The sequence below is a fragment of the Triticum urartu genome, chromosome 5A (genome assembly GCF_056163025.1).
Source record: "Triticum urartu cultivar PI428250 chromosome 5A, HENAU_Tu73, whole genome shotgun sequence".
NCBI classification, from domain to species: Eukaryota; Viridiplantae; Streptophyta; class Magnoliopsida; order Poales; family Poaceae; genus Triticum; species Triticum urartu.
In genome coordinates this window covers 91,824,688-91,837,417 of record NC_141877.1, presented here as the reverse complement: position 1 = coordinate 91,837,417, position 12,730 = coordinate 91,824,688, and positions in this window count along the sequence as shown.

Here is a 12,730-nt window from a genome sequence, read left to right as displayed (position 1 = left end):
GAATACCACATATAGGTAGATATAGTGGACTCATGTGGCAAAACTGGGTTAAAGGTTTTGGATGCACAAGTAGTGATCATACTTAGTGCAAAATGAAGGCTAGCAAAAGATTGGGATGCGACCAACTAAGAAACAGATAATCTCATAAGTAAGCATTAAGCATAAATAACACCGAATAATGCACCATAAGTAGGATATAATTTCATTGCATGACTATTGACTTTCGTACTTGCATAGGGAATCACAAACCTTAACACCAATATTCTTACTAAAGCATAATTACTCTCCAACATAACTCACATATCACGTCATCATATCTCAAAACTATTACTAAGAATCAAGTTTATTTTGTCCAATGATCTTCATGAAAGTTTTTATTATATCCTTCTTGGATATCTATCACGTTGGGACTAATTTTCATGTGTTGCTTTTGACAAACTCCAACAAATGTAAGTGAAGATCATGAGCATAATAAATTTTTCTTTCTCACAAATTAATTTAAGTGAAGCAAGAGAGAATTTCTTGAAAATTTTACTAACTCTCAAATAAATCTAGGGAAGAAAGAGAGGATTTCGTCAAAAATACTAAAGCACACCGTGCTCAAAAAGATATAAGTGAAGCACTAGAGCAAGTACATAGCTCATAAAAATTTAAGTGAAGCATAGAGAGCAATTCTAACAAGTCATGACATAATTTTGGCTCTCTCAAATAGGTGTGTCCAGCAAGGATTAATGACTTAAAACACAAAATAAAACAATCAAAGAATCATATCATACAAGACGCTCCAAGCAAAACACATATCATGTGACGAATAAAAATATAGTTTCGAGTAAAATACCGATGGTCGTTGGAACAAAGCGAGGATGCCACTCGGGGGCATCCCCAAGCTTAGTTGGTTGCTCATTTTTGGATAATAGCTTGGGATGCCGGGACATCCCCAAGCTTAGGCTCTTCCATCCTTCATTAATCCATCGTAAGATAACCCAAAACTTAAAAACTTAAATCACATAAAACTCAACAAAACCTTCGTGAGATCCGTTAGTATAAGAGTAATAAATCACTACTATAAGTATTGTATAAAACCAATTCATATTTTTTTGTATTATATCTACTGTATTCCAACTTTCTATGGAAAAAACTCATCAAATAAAACCGTAGAGCCATCAAAATAAGCACACAACACAAAGAAAACAGAATCTGTCAAAACAGAATAGTATGTAGCAATCTGACTATTTCAAATACTTCTGTAACACCAAACATTCTGAAAAATTAGGACAACCTGAGCAATTTGTATGTTGATCTACTGCAAGTGTAATGCGTATTTTATCGCTCTCTGGTAAAAAATGAAAATTAATTTCGTGAGCATAAAAGCTTCTGTTTTTTCAGCAAGATCAAACAACTATCACCCAAGAAGATCCTAAAGGATTTACTTGGCACAAACACTAATTAAAACACAAAAAACATAATCATAACAGTAGAATAATTTTGCTAACACTCAAGAACAAGAAGCAAAAAGCAAAAAAATAAAATGTATTCATTAGGTTGCCTCCCAACAAGCGCTATAGTTTTATGCCCTTAGCTAGGCATAAAGCAAGGATCTAAGTTTTGTCATCCTTGTACTTTGGAAAGAAAAGGGAAAATTTTCTATAAATGGCATTTAATTTTCTATTTTGTGAAAGCACATGGCCATTTATAGAAGAAGAAAGATTAAGCATGTCGCGAAAATTCTCATCTAAACTAGCCTTCATCTCTTTAATTTTTTCATTTTGATAAAAGCACATAAGAGTGGTAGATTCAAAATTTTCTCCTTCGGGGTGCCCAAATATAGCTTTCATATTCTCATAAGTATCAACGGCATCCCCTTCAAGAAAACCATTTTCAAATATACAATCTAAAACTTGCTTGAAGGAAGAAGGTAAACCAACATAAAAACTTTTGAAGTATATATCTATCTGGTATTGGGGCACACAGCTAGCTCGAATTCTAAACAACCTATCCTAAGCATCTTTCAAAGATTCATCAAGTAAATAACAAAAAATTCTGGAATCATCTTCATGACATTGGTTAAGATTTTCCTTAACCACCCCGATAGATCCTTCCATAGCATCGTTGTTTATGATCTTAGAGAGGACAGAGGGGCTATCCCAAGTATTAAGAAGCGGGAGAAAACCCTTAGCTCTTCTAAGATCAGACATGGCGAGAAAATGGCGAACGAAAAAGAGAGGCGAATAAAACAGCAATTTTTTGTGAAGTGGCGGAGAGGAAATTGAGAAGCAAATGGCAAATAATCTAAATTGCGAGGAGATGAGATTTGTGATTAGGAACCTGGTATATGTTGAAGATCCTCCCCGCCAACGGCGCCAGAAATTCCTTTTGATGTCGTCTGAAGCTACGTCGGTATTTCCCCAAAGAGGAAGGGATAATGCAGCACAGCGGCGGTAGGTATTTCCCTCAGATATGAAACCAAGGTTATTGAGCCTGTAGGAGAACCAAGCAACACAACTTAAACAGCCCCTGCACACAGATAACAAATCCACGCAACTCGACGTGTTAAAGGGGTTGTCAATCCCTTTCGGGGTACGGCGCCTCAAGTGGCAAACAGACGTGACATAAATTTGTAGTAAATTGATAGACCGAACGCTAAATAAAATAAATAAAGAAAAATTACAGCAAGGTATTTTAGTATTTTTGGTTTAATAGATCTTAAAATAAATGCAAGAGAAAAGTAGATCGCGAAGGCAAATATATGAGAAAGAAGACCGAGGGGCCGTAGGTTTCACTAGTGGCTTCTCTCGAGAAAAATAGCAAACATGGGTAAACAAATTACTATTGGGCAATTGATAGAACTTGAAATAATTATGACGATATCCAGGCAATCATCATTATATAGGCATCATGTCCAAGATTAGTAGACCGACTCATGCCTGCATCTACTACTATTACTCCACACATAGACCGCTATCCAGCATGCATCTAGTGTATTAAGTTCATGGAGAAATAGAGAAATGCAATAAGAACGATTACATGATGTAGACAAGATCTATCTATGTAGAGATAGACCCCATCGTTTTATCCTTAGTAGCAATGATACATACGTGTCGTTTCCCTTTCTGTCACTGGGATCATGCTCCGTAAGATCGAACCAACTACAAAGCACCTCTTCCCATTGCAAGATAAATAGATCAAGTTGGCCAAACAAAACCCAAATATCGGAGAAGAAATGCGAGGCTATAAGCAATCATGCATATAAGAGATAAAAGAAACTCAAATAACTTTCATGGATATAAAAAGATAGATCTGGTCATAACCTCAAAGTTCATCGGATCCCAACAAACACACCGCAAATGAGTTACATCATATGGATCTCCTAGATACCATTGTATTGAGAATCAAGAGAGAGAGAGAGATGAAGCCATCTAGCTACTAACTATGGACCCAAAGGACTACAAAGAACTACTCACGTATCATCGGAGAGGCACCAATGGAGATGGTGAACCCCATCCGAGATGGTGTCTAGATTGGATCTGGTGGTTTTTGGACTCTGCGGTGGCTGGATGAATATTTCATCGACTCCCCTATGGTTATGGGATTTTTTGAGGTATTTATAGAGAAAAGAGGCAGTCTGGGGGGCACCCGAGGTGGGCACAACCCACCAGGGTGCACCTAGACCTCCTGGCGCACCCTGGTGGGTTCTGCCCACCTCGGGGCACCCCCCAGGCGTAGCCAGGGCCCGTTGTGTTCCTTTTGGCTCATAAAAATTCTCCTTAAAGTTTCGTGGCATTTGGACTCCGTCTGATATTGATTTTATGCGATGTAAAAAGCACGGAAAAAACAGGAACTGGCACTTGGCACTATGTCAATAGGTTAGTACCAAAAATTGATATAAAATGTCTATAAAATTATTATAAAACATCCAAGATTGATAATATAACAGCATGGAACAATCAAAAATTATAGATACATTGGAGACATATCATAGCCTTACAAGCAATGTGACTAATGAGTTAGTTGCGGGATGATGCATTACAGAACGAGTAAAGAGACTTGCCAGTAACGAGATTGAACTAGGTATGATGATACCGACGATCGAATCTCGGGCAAGTAACATACCGATGACAAAGGGAATAACGTATGTTGTTATGTGGTTTGACCGATAAAGATCTTCGTAGAATATGTAGGAGCCAATATGAGCATCCAGGTTCTGCTAGTGTTTATTGACCGGAGATGTGTCTTGGTCATGTCTACATAGTTCTCAAACCCGTAGGGTCCGCACGCTTAACGTTCAATGACGATTTGTATTATGAGTTATGTGATTTGATGACCGAAGTTTCTTCCGAGTCCCGGATGAGATCATGGACATGACAAGGAGTCGAAAAATGGTCGAGAGGTAAAGATTCATATATCGGAAGGTTGCATTTGAACATCGGAATGGTTCCGAGTGGTTCGGGCATTTTTCGGAGTACCGGGAGGTTACCGGAACCCCCCGGGAGAAGTATTGGGCCTATTGGGCCTTATTGGAGGAGAGGAGAAAGGCCATGTGAGAGGGCCTCCCCCCTTGTCCAAACCGAATTGGACTAGGGGAGGGGGCCTGCCACCCTCTTTCCTTCTCCCTCTCTCTCCCTTCCCGTTTTCCCACTCCGGTGGAAGGAAGGAGGGGGGCGAATCCTACTTGGACTAGGAGTCCAAATAGGACTCCCCCCTTATGACGCGCCCCCTTAGGCTGGCCACCTCCTCCTCCCCTCTTTATATAGGGAGGCAGGGGGCACCCCAAAGGCACAAAAGACATCTCTTAGCCGTGTGCGGTGTCCCCCTCCACAGTTTAACACCTCGGTCATATCGTCGTAGTGCTTAGGTGATGCCCCGCACCGGTAACTTCATCATCACCGTCACCACGCCATCGTGCTGACAGAAATCTCCCTCTTCCTCAACTGGATCAAGAGCTCGAGGGACATCATCATGCTGAATGTATGCTGAACACGGAGGTGCCGTACGTTTGGTACTAGGATCGGTTGGATCGTGAAGATGTTTGACTACATCAACCACATTATTAAACGCTTCCGCTTTCAGTCTACGAGGGTACGTAGACACACTCTCCCCTCTCGTTGCTATGCATCTCCTAGATAGATCTTGTGTGATTGTAGGAAAAGTTTTGAAATACTGTGTTCCCCAACAGGCTCCACCGCCCGCGGCTTCCATCGCTAAGGTGGTTGTGGATGCACATGAGGACGCGAACGCTGCTAGGGGAGTAGATGGAGAAGGCGGAACCATCACCACTTCCCCTGCGGCCAATGCAGGAGCAGGAGGCGACGGAGGAGAGCAGCATCAACAACAATGTAACGGCCATGCTCCCCAAGGTACGGGTGAAGGGGTTACTCCATCTGTGCCCCTTTCCCCCCACTGACGGGCACAGCCGCGGCAACGGTGTCCGGACCAGGGTGAATCGCCACCCTCCAGCCACTCCCACCATGGGTGCGGCCGCCGTGCATGCACCCCCTCCGAAATGGGTCGACCAAGCCGCTGCGCCCGACGGAGCCGCTGGCCATTGAGCGCCTTCACCACACCATGACCAAGTGGTCGCCCCGCAATAGCAGCGGGGCCGCAGTACCGCCACCGGCGGCACCGTCAGGAGCTGAGCGGCGACATGATCGACTTCATCACTATCCATGACAAGTACGGCTTTGGAGGCCATGGCATGGGCTCAACAGCTGCTGAAGTTTCCGCTAGCAGCCGAGCAGATGGATAAGTGGCGTGCCACCATCCAAAGTTTGCTCGGTTTCACCGAAGCTGGGTGCTCACGGCGAGCTGACCCGCCGCGACCTCCCCAAGTGACAGCGACAACTCGTGCTGGTGACCACATGGAAGGAGCCATCCCCATGGTGAAGTCCCCGCCACGGCAGCCAGTGCAAGCGCAACAGAATCAAGGCCCTGACGATGTTTCAATGGCCTCTTCAGACCCTCGAGCACATCCAGGCCAACGACGAGCCCCGGAGAATAGGCGGAGAGGAGACACGCGCATCGTCGTCAAGCAACGCCGTGACGACCTCCGCCGGACCGACGGATGCGGCGGTCCAGATGTGGACGAGCCCGCGCTCGGTATTGGCGGGTGCTTACCTTTCGAGGATGGCTGCCCTTCCTTTACTCGTGAGTTGTGGCAAGTCCGTTGGCCATCCTTTCGCACATTCAAGCCAGAGATACCCGAGAAGTATGATGGGAGGCTGAACCCGACAGAGTTCCCGAGCATCTACACCATCAATGTTCAGGCTGCTGAGGGAAGAGATGAGAAGGTTTTTGCCAATTACTTCCCTTTGGCCCTCAAGTCCAATGTGAGGTCTTGGCTGATGCACCTACCGGAGAACTCCATTTCTTCATGGGCTGACCTATGCCACGAGATCATTGGCACCTTCACGGGTGGCCATCAAGAACCTGGCAGACCCAGCGACTTGCAGCTTCTCCAACAGAAGGAAGGATAAACCCTCCGTATGTATTTACAGAGATTCAGCAGAGTTCATAGGAATATCCCAAATATCCATCCGACAGCTGTAATAGCTGCCTTCCTGTCCAATGTGTGCAACCATCGTATTCATTCCAAGATGAATGTACGGTTGCCCAAGACTGTGAAGGATCTTTACACTCTGGTAGATAAGTGCGCTCGGATGGAGGAAGGAAGGAAGTTTCCAGAGAGGAAGATTGCACCAATGTTGATTCAAAGGATGAGGATGAATCAACTAGTCAGAAGAAGAGCAAGAAGCACAGTAAGAAGCGGAGACATAAGGCAGTGATGACTGTTGAAGGCTCGGGTACGCCTAGTACCGGCAAGAATGCCAAAGCTGAGGCCCCCGACAAGGAAGCTGCCGTATGCACTGACTATCGGGAAGCCACTACGGCCGAGAAAGCTGGAAAAGGTGATTGGCCGTACTACAAGGTTCATCGCACCAAGGGCCACGACCTTCAAGAGTGTTATCAGCTCGAGCAGCTTGTCAAGAAACAGAGAGCAGAGTATGAGAAGCGTGATAAGGAGTGATACGTCTCCAACTTATCTATAATTTTTGATTTCTCCATGCTATATTATCTACTGTTTTGGGCAATATTGGGCTTTATTTTCCACTTTTATATTATTTTTGGGACTAACCTATTAACCGGAGACCCAGCCCAAATTTGCTGTTTTATGCCTATTTCAGTGTTTCGAGGAAAAGGAATTTCAAATGGAGTCAAAACGGAACGAAATCAACTGGAGAAGTTATTTTTGGAAGGAAACCTACCGGATAGACTTGGACCCTATGTCAGAAGATGAAGGAGGTGCTCACGAGGGTAGGGGTGCGCCCACCCCCCTGGGGGCGCCCCCTGCCTCGTGGCCCCCCCTTCGGTCCACCGACGTACCCCTTGTACCCATATATACCTACGTATCGTAAAACTTCCAGAACAGAGCATAATAGATTGGGAGTTCTGCCGCCAGAAGCCTTTGTAGCCACCGAAAGCCAATCTAGACCTGTTCCGGCACCCTGCCGGAGGGGGAAATCCCTCTTCGGTGGCCATCTTCATCATCCCGGTGCTCTCCATGACGAGGAGGGAGTAGTTCTCCCTCGGGGCTGAGGGTATGTACCAGTAGCTATGTGTTTGCTCTCTCTCTATCTCTCGTGTTCTTGATTTGGCACGATCTTGATGTATCGCGAGCTTTGCTATTATAGTTGGATCTTATGTTTCTCCTCCCCCTCTTCTCTCTTGTAATGAATTGAGTTTCCCCTTTGAAGTAATCTTATCGTATTGAGTTTTAAAGATTTGAGACACTTGATGTATGTCTTGCCGTGCGTATCTGTGGTGACAATGGGATATCACGTGATTCACTTGATGTATGTTTTGGTGATCAAGTTGCGGGTTCCGCCCATGAACCTATGCATAGGGGTTGGCACACGTTTTCGTCGTGATTCTCCGGTAGAACTTTGGGGCACTCTTTGAGGTCCTTTGTGTCGGTTGAATAGATGAATCTAAGATTGTGTGATGCATATTGTATAATCATACCCACGGATACTTGAGGTGACATTGGATTATCTAGGTGACATTAGGGTTTTGATTGATTTGTGTCTTAAGGTGTTATTCTAGTACGAACTCTAGGGATGTTTGTGACACTTATAGGAATAGCCCAACGGATTGATTGGAAAGAATAACTTTGAGGTGGTTTCGTACCCTACCATAATCTCTTCGTTCGTTCTCCACTATTAGTGACTTTGGAGTGACTCTTTGTTGCATGTTGAGGGATAGTTATGTGATCCAATCATGTTATTATTGTTGAGAGGACTTACACTAGTGAAAGTATGAACCCTAGGCCTTGTTTCCTAGCATTGCGATACCGTTTACGCTCACTTTTATCACTTGTTACCTTGCTGTTTTTATAATTTCAGATTACAAATACCTTAATCTACTATCCATATACCACTTGTATCACCATCTCTTCGCCGAACTAGTGCACCTATACAATTTACCATTGTATTGGGTGTGTTGGGGACACAAGAGACTCTTTGTTATTTGGTTGCGGGGTTGCTTGAGAGAGACCATCTTCATCCTACGCCTCCTACGGATTGATAAACCTTAGGTCATCCACTTGAGGGAAATTTGCTACTGTCCTACAAACCTCTGCACTTGGAGGCCCAACAACGTCTACAAGAAGAAGGTTGTGTAGTATACATCAAGCTCATTTCTGGCGCCGTTGCCGGGGAGGTGAGTGCTTGAAGGTATATCTTTAGATCTTGCAATCGAGTCTTTTAGTTTCTTATTTTATCACTAGTTTAGTTTATAAAAGAAAACTACAAAAAAAATGGAATTGAGTTTGTCTCATACACTTCATCTTTTTAATATCTTTCGTGAGTACGATGGGAAGGATAATTGTGCTCAAGTGCTAGAAGGAGAGATCTCTAAAATGTTTGGCACTTAATATTTTAATGATGAGCATGATTGCAATGTTGTTAGTATGAATTCCTTGAATATCCATGATGCTAATGATATGCAAAGCCACAAGCTTGGGTGTCGGAGTAATTGGACACGGATACCCCGAAGACGGCAAGACGATATCTCAAGACATCGGGGCTAGCAAAGCCCCTCAGTCTGCCTGCCGGTTGCCGACTGCGCCAACCAGCCGGCTGCCGACTACGCCAACCAGCCGGCTGCCGACTGCACCAACCAGCCGGCTGCCGACTGCAGCCTGACCCGGCACTGACAAGACACCGATGAGACGGATGTACCCGAGCACTATTCACGCGTCATCTCAGTCATCATGTATAGTGTCACTTGTCCCCTGGCACTATTTATGAAGTGACACAGGGGACAAGCATGACACCCCACCATGCCTTGCCCATGCCACCACTTAGCTTAGATGATAAGCTAGCCACACTATATATATGAGCATCCATCCATCCATCCAGGATGAGCACACACTCACACACACTCACGGCCACAAGCCATGGCCATACATGGCCGGCCACTAGCATGCCTCGAATAGGCATATACCAGATTAGATGCACTGGGCACTGATCCCAGATATAGCTCCAGGAGCACTTTGTACTGCCCGATGTACACCCCAGATAGATACACTTAGACATGCAGCAGTAGGAGTATTATCTCTACGGAGAGCTCCGAAGCTGGGTAAACCACCGCGTGCTACTCGCATACCCGCTCCCGGGCCTATCAGCAGCAGTCTTACCCACACACTAAGCCCTTGTGGCATTTGTCGACTCGCAAGCCCCCCGTGAGAAATACCACGACAGTTGGCGCCCACCGTGGCGTGGTACTACTACTATGCTACCACGCTGCTGCTGGTTTCGCTGTCCGGGCGGGACCCTTTTTTCTTCATCGCCTCCGCCGCGGCGTCGCGCTGTCTCTCCGGTAGCGCTCGGGGGCTCGACATTGACCTGCCCCCGGAGCGGCCGCGAGGGGTGGCGCGTCCTCGCCGTCGGCCTCTTCGTCTTCACCACCGCGGCGTCGCGTCGTCTCTCCGATAGCGGTCTAGGGCTCGACATCAACACGCCCCCGGAATGGCCGCGAGGGGCGGCACGTCCTCGCCGTCGGCCGCGCCTTTGTCATCACCACAGCAACGTCGGCCATCAGTCCGCGCGCGTGCTGCGCGCGGGCTTCGTTTCGGTCAGCCGTGGCCATCCACGCGCTGCTCGCGTTTGCTTCCCTTCGCGTTGCAGCTTGCTCCGGCCAAAAAACACGCTCACTCCTCCATATATCATCTATGCTTGCTAGCTAGATGCTAGCCACCAATGGTCAAACCATTGGCCATACACTACACAGATACTACCCAGACCATTCTCATACACGAGACAGACAATAGTCATATATTACTCAGACTATGCCCAGACAATGCTCGAGCTTTGAGCAGCAGCGGCTGCCGCTTGCTCCATCCCCAGCATGACTGGACTGCTGCGCCCATATGCAGGGCCGGGTTGCTGCTCCGCGCCTGCGTCCCGCGTGCTGGGCCTTCTCCTGCGGCGTCCCTGCTCCCGTCCGGTTCGACGCCTCCCAGGCGCCGGCTGCCGGGTCCGGCCTCCTCCGGCTCCGCCCACTCGCCCGGCCTCCTCAGTCCGGCTCCGCACGCGCCTCCGCAACCCGACCGCCTCCGTGTCCATCCGCTTGGTCGCCACGGGCCCGCCTCCGCCTCCTCGCCGCCACAGCCGCTCCCGCGCGCTCCTCTGTGTCGCTCCAGCCGCCCCTGCGCGCCGGCTTCGCCCGTGTTGCACGCCCGACCCATGGCCGGGCCCCGCGCTAGCCCACGTCGCTCGCCCCGCGGCCGGCTGCCCATCTCCCGGCCCCGGCCATCTCCGCCATGCGCCGCGCCGGCTGCCTCCCCGTCCGGCTGCTCCGCTCCCGCACCAGGAGGCCGAGTCCCGCGCCTGGTGGCCTTCCAGCTCCGCTGGCTGTGGCCACCCTGCATCGCCCCCAGCCGGCCGCTGCTACAAGCCGCCTCCTGCCCTGGGCGCCTCGCGTCGCCACCTCGGCGCCAGCCTCTCCAGCACCCGGCCCGTCTGGTTATGCCTATGCCGGGCCCAGCTCCGGCCTCCGCGCCTGCCGGATGCTGGCCTCCCGCGCTAGATCCGGCCCCCGCGCCCGCCGGCTTGCTTCTCTTGCCAGCAGCCGGCTTCCGCCCGCTTCCCGGCCTGCCGGCTTCTGCCGCGAGCCGGACGCCGGCTGCTGCCGCCCCGCTCCTGCCGACTGCTCAGGGAAGGGGAGAAAAGAAAGAAAGAGCTGGCTGGGTCAACACAATGTGCCGGTTTTGCAAAAGAAAAAATAAAATGAAGAGCTGTGTCCGACTACTCAAAGCCGGTTGGAAGAGAAAGACAAGGCTGGCTTGATGAAAAGAGGTGGAGGCGGCTGCGCGTGTACGGGCTGGCTAGAAAAGTCAAGGCCGGCTCCCCATCGAAAAAAGAAAAAAAGAGAGAAAGAAGGGTCCGGCTCCCCATGTGAAGACGGTTAGAAAGAAACGAGAAGAAAAAGGCGGCTAAAAAAATAGTGGACGTCCGAGAAATGAAGCAGAAGAAAGAAATGTGCGTCCGACTGCCAGATGTGCGTCCAACCGCTGGCTGCCTAGGCCGGCTGCAAAAATCCCGACTGCTGTGTCGGAGTCCGCCTGTCCAGCCGGCTGAAGAAGAAAAAGAAGAAGAGAAAGTAGTTGCCGGGAGATCCGGCCCGACTGCTCAGCAGTCGGCCCAGATCTCGGGGGCTACACCCAGCGGGTGCGCTGACGCGCCCCAGCGAAGAGAAGACAAAGTAGTTGCCGGAAGATCCGGCCCGACTGCTCAGCAGTCTGCCCAAATCTCGGGGGCTACACCCAGTGGGTGCACTGACGCGCCCCCGCGAGAAAGAAGACAAAGTAGTTGCTGGAAGATCCGGGCTGACTGCTCAGTAGTCGGCCCAAATCTCGGGGGCTACACCCAGCGGGTGCGCTGACGCGCCCCCGCGAGAAAGAAGACAAAGTAGTTGCCGGGAGATCCGGCCCGACTGCTCAGCGGTCGGCCCGAATCTCGGGGGCTACACCCAGCGGGTGCGTTGATGCGCCCCGTGAAGAAGAAGACAAAGTAGTTATCGGGAGATCCGGCCCGACTGCTCAGCAGTCGGCCCGAATCTCGGGGGTACACCCAGCGGGTGCGCTGACGCGCCCCCGTGAAGATTGCAGACAAGAGAAGAGTTTTGTCCGGCTGTCAGCAACCGGAAGAAAAAAAAAGGGCACTTCAAGACGCCTCGCCGCCTGGCCGGTCGAGCCTGACCGGCCGGGACCCCCCTTCGAGCACCCGGAGGCTCGAAGGCTTCACCCAGTGGGTGCGCCGACGCGCTCCGCGAGCGCCGAGTCGCGCCGGCTGTCTTCGACGACCGCGACTACACGAAAATCAATGTGAGCTCCTCACCCGCATATTTTTTGCACCACGCAAGCATGCATAACCACGAGTGATGCTCGGGGGCTCTCTCCGCATTTTATTACAGTAGCATCACTGTTCGCCCCGGCGCCAGCCAGAGTTGGCCCGGGGGCTGGCCGCTTGGCCTGAGACGTTAGTTCCTGCAGACGGCTTAGTACCGTGTGCGGTACCAAAGGCCCACTCTTAGTCACAGACCGCAGAGCGGCTGTCCGACTAGCAAGAGTGAACGCTGGAGGCCACCCACGTGAAAAATACCCGGGAAGAAAAACGTTCGGGCGACCGGACCGTTTCCTTTACAAGTATCTACTCGGTTGAATCTGCTCCCAGAC